General features: G+C 40.2%; 1 protein-coding gene across 3 annotated transcripts in view; it reads left to right on the plus strand.

Moving 5' to 3' along the window:
* The window catches only part of ZHX1 (zinc fingers and homeoboxes 1), a 26,225-nt gene continuing 22,179 nt past the window's right edge, over positions 1-4,046 (plus strand). For 2 of the 3 annotated variants that reach the window (XR_004841623.1, XM_035891569.1), the window contains exons 1-2: positions 1-86; positions 180-290. The gene's annotated coding sequence lies outside the window, so the exon portion shown is untranslated. The remainder of the gene's footprint in view (positions 87-179; positions 291-4,046) is intronic. The other variant, XM_035891570.1, reaches the window with a different exon arrangement.

Here is a 4,046-nt window from a genome sequence, read left to right on the forward strand (position 1 = left end):
CGACGAGCCATGAAGTTGGGGCGCCGGAGTTGTCTCGCATCCCGTGGCGTGGCAGAGCGGGGGCGAGCGTGGCGGAGCAGCACGGTGTATGTGCAGGCAAAGTTGGGGAAGATGTCTGGTTTACGCTTCTGGGGGTGTCTGGGTTTTGGGGTGCGTTCTGACCCTCGGCTCTCCCCTAGATCAGGATGTGCAGCACTGGAGATCAACACCGACTTCAATAAACCACGTAATGGAGGCAGTTCTGGATCTCTAAAAGGGCTCGGAGTATCTGCAGTAGCGAACACTATCTGGTAGGTGCTTGTGCTTTATTTCTGAGCTGCTTGGACTTTCTGGTAGCTTAAATAGTTAACGGAAGGATGGAGAAGTTTACTTTGCACAAAGTGTCATGTAAAACAGTGAGGGCTGAGATGTCTCTTGGGCTGCAAGCTGGAATAGATGCCACTTACTTTTAAAATAGAGATGTACAGCGAGCATATTGGGAATGTCAAAGTGCACATAAACATTGTATAAAGTGGATTTTGTTATGAAACTTGTTACGTGAAAACAAATATTCCATTAAATGTAGGAATGAGACAGGAATTTTAAAAGCTGTGCTGTTGGTTTTGACCAGCAGTCTGGGTTTTGTTTGTTTTTGCTTAGAAGGATTTCACACAAAAAAAAGAAAGCCCATGAGTAGTTACAGAAACCCTGTTTAAAACAACCTGCGTGATGCAAACTATAGGACTGCCCTGAATTACGACCTCTTTGAGCAAGCATGCATCATTTACAAACCCCTTTTGTTACTGTCTTTAAACATTGCCAGCAAGGCAGTCTGTTTCACTTGTGCTGTTAAATGAATTCCCCTAAGCCGATTAGAAGTAGATGCCATTTTTTATAACTGAAATGATTTGCTTTTAACTTCAGGCTAGTGGTTCTTTTATCTTTGCGAGGCTGAAAAGCCCTCTGCTATCTCATTTGAGTAACGTGGGTATATACTATGATTGTCCCCAAACTTGTCTTTGTAAAACATAGCAGTTTGAGGCAGAGCTTTCCTTTGCGAGGCATGCTTTTCTGCTCTCTTAATGTTTCTTACGACTCTCTTCTGGATTATTTCCTCTCTTGAAACACCCTTGATGACCTGTGCGTGCTTTGGCTGGATCCAGTGTCCTGGTGTCTAGCCTTAATTGCTGTCATTTGTCACTGTTGGTTATTATTGGAATAGACAATATTTATCACTGCGTAACAATACATCATGGGAGGCTGTTAGAGCTGTGTATTGAACAGTTCTGCCTTTTGTAGATTTCTCGGTACTGATGAATTTCTATTAAATAGTGGACTTCATACTATTTTTAGGATTTGTTTTGTTCCTTGTGTCTTTTGCTTCACTGAGCAGTCTATAGCATTTCATTTAAGCTTATTGCTACCCTTGAGCTTTCCCCCCATTTTTTTCCCCTGTTTGTTTATATGCAGTCTGAGGGAAAGGATTACATTTTAGTTAATGTTTTCATCTAGTTATGATTAACATTGGTGACCCTTTTGTTTGGATGTGACTTTAGAAGAGTCTTATTTAAAAAACAGTCGTATATCTTTGAAGTCAGATTCTTTTCTCAAGTTTGAGTTCAGGATTTTTCTCCAGTTTTATGAAACTGGAACTTTTAAAGCACCAAGTACATACAAATGGGGTTTAATTCAATTTGCGCATGGTAAATACAACTAAGGCACAGTCACTTGTAGCTAAACTATGGCTAGTTTTTGGTTTGGGGATCAGTTTCTCTTTACCTGTCAAGCTGAGGTCTAGTCAACAATTCCAGTGTCAAATTCGGTATTTTTATGTTTTCTAATTTTTAGAAATGCTGAGCTTGTTGCTAAATTTATAGAATTATCTTTTCAGTGTCTGTTTATTAAAGTCCTGTGTGATAACACTTTGGGGTCGTGGCACGGGGGGAAGGTTCTGAACATTTTTAGCTGAGTGCATGGACGTGCTGTTCTCTTCTGTGTATCGATGGTCAATATTCCCTCTCTTTGTGCTTTAGATGCATAGTCATTGATCCATAAATGTCCAGGATTGTTTGCCTCCAAGTTGTCAGTGACTTGTTTACAAGTGATGCAATTTTCAATGTGGTATCATTTCCCCTTTTTCTTTTGTTTACTTGCTATTTCCTAAATAGGCAGCAATATCGATCGTAGTGTTCTACTCGTGTGTCTCCCCACTACGTGTCAGTAGCATCACCTTTGTTGAATATGTACTTAGAAGAATACAATTTTCTGTTGTTACTATTTGAGTTTCTGATGTTGTCAAATTAAGCATTACAGCAGCTTCTTTCTTCAGGCTATCAAAGGGATGTGATTACTTATGTTTTCAGCATTATTATTAATTCAAATTTATTGTCTTTATTCCAATTCACCTTCTCTCCTTTTTTCTTTTTTTTTTTTTTTTTTTTTTAAATTTTTTGTGGCTACTTCAGAACCTTCCCAAATATTCAAACCACTTTGCTGCGTAAACAGTTGTTTCTTTTTCTGTGGAGGTGGAAGCCACCAAAAATGATATGTTTCCTTATCCTGTACCAGCCAGATGGCATTTCTTAATTCTGTGCCTTGCATCACTTTAACTGATGGTTCGTTTCCAGTTCTGTTGTCTTTCTGTCAAGGAACTGGAAGGAATTTCAAGGTCCACTCAAGTCTTTCTCATATCCTTCGGAGTTCAGTGAACTGTAACGTATTTCATAGAACAGTGTCTCTACTACCAGTGGATCCTTTCTAACCAGCTTCAGAAATCAGCCCAAATTGAGCAAAAGTCTGCTGTCGTTGCTTGTGGGAAGATGTGTACCACTCTTTTATCCTTAAGAGCTTTGAGATCATAGTAAATGGTAAAGTTCAATAGAATTCAGTGAAAAAGAGTATGATCTGAAGGGGCAAGAACTGGAATGTAGACTACATTTATTATATCGTTAAAAATATAAAAAGGGCAGTATCATGCTAAAGCACAGAAACTAGGAAAATTGCTGGTGACTAAAAGAGGCATGGATGTGGCTAGATGGGAGAACCTTTAGGAAAAATGGTAAAGAACTTTGAATATGCTGCTTTTTGCACTCCTTAAATGATGTCAGTGATAGCAAAGAGCTTAATGTTGCAGACATCCTTTAGCAGCATGACGTCTGCTTGTGCCTGACAGGTCTAAAAGCGTTCAATGTATTTTACTTCCAAAGAACAGGCTTCAAATTGTGTTTGGAGCCATTCAAGACAGTGGGTTTGGTATGTTAGGTTCACTCTGTCCAACTTGGCCTTCCCCAGTGGCGTTTTGCAGTCTGCTGCTCACCTTCCTTGCCCGTTGGTCTCACTAGGAGTTGAAGGAATTTAACATGCTGCCAGGGGACCCACAGTTTGAAGTCGTTGCTCAAGCAAGCCTTGAAGGCTGGCAGTTTTGCTTCAACAGTGGGCAGACAGAACTGTGTAATGAGGCGTGCATAACGCCAGCCCTCGCTCTTTGGCAAAGCCAGCGTCGTTCTGGGAGTGCTGTTGAGCGCCAAATTCACCCTGCTAGACAGAAGGACAGAAATGAGCTTTTGAACTTTCTAATGGTTATGGTAAAAGTTCCACGTGTTCAGCGCTCTGAATCTTCAAAGCATCTTATGAACCACATACATTGGATAGGAAATAGCTGTTAGCTTACAATGAATACTGTGAATTAGGCAGTCATTTTATACAGGCTTTAAGGCTTGAGTCCTTTGTTTATAGGTTAGGAGTGTGATTACTTTAACGTTGTTTTACCTTTCAAAGGTGCTAAGAACTTCATAGATGGAAATGTATGTTTGCATAGTGCAAGGCAGTCTTGGGTAGAGGACTCTTAAGCTTGGCTTTCCTAAAAGTTGCAGTATATTAACCTAAACAAAACACGGTACTAATGTGATTGCCTTCCTCCCTGTGTTACAATGGAACATGCTTCCTAAGCCAAATGCTGTTGATTTTAAAACACTTCTACTGTCTCTGTGCATGGGTTAAGGTCCTCTTTTGGTCATTAGGTCAAGAGATCTAGGAATGTTGTATGTCCTAAAAAGAGTAAAGGGGAC

Source organism: Egretta garzetta, unplaced genomic scaffold (genome assembly GCF_000687185.1).
Source record: "Egretta garzetta isolate BGI_Z169 unplaced genomic scaffold, ASM68718v1 scaffold13, whole genome shotgun sequence".
NCBI lineage: Eukaryota > Metazoa > Chordata > Aves > Pelecaniformes > Ardeidae > Egretta > Egretta garzetta.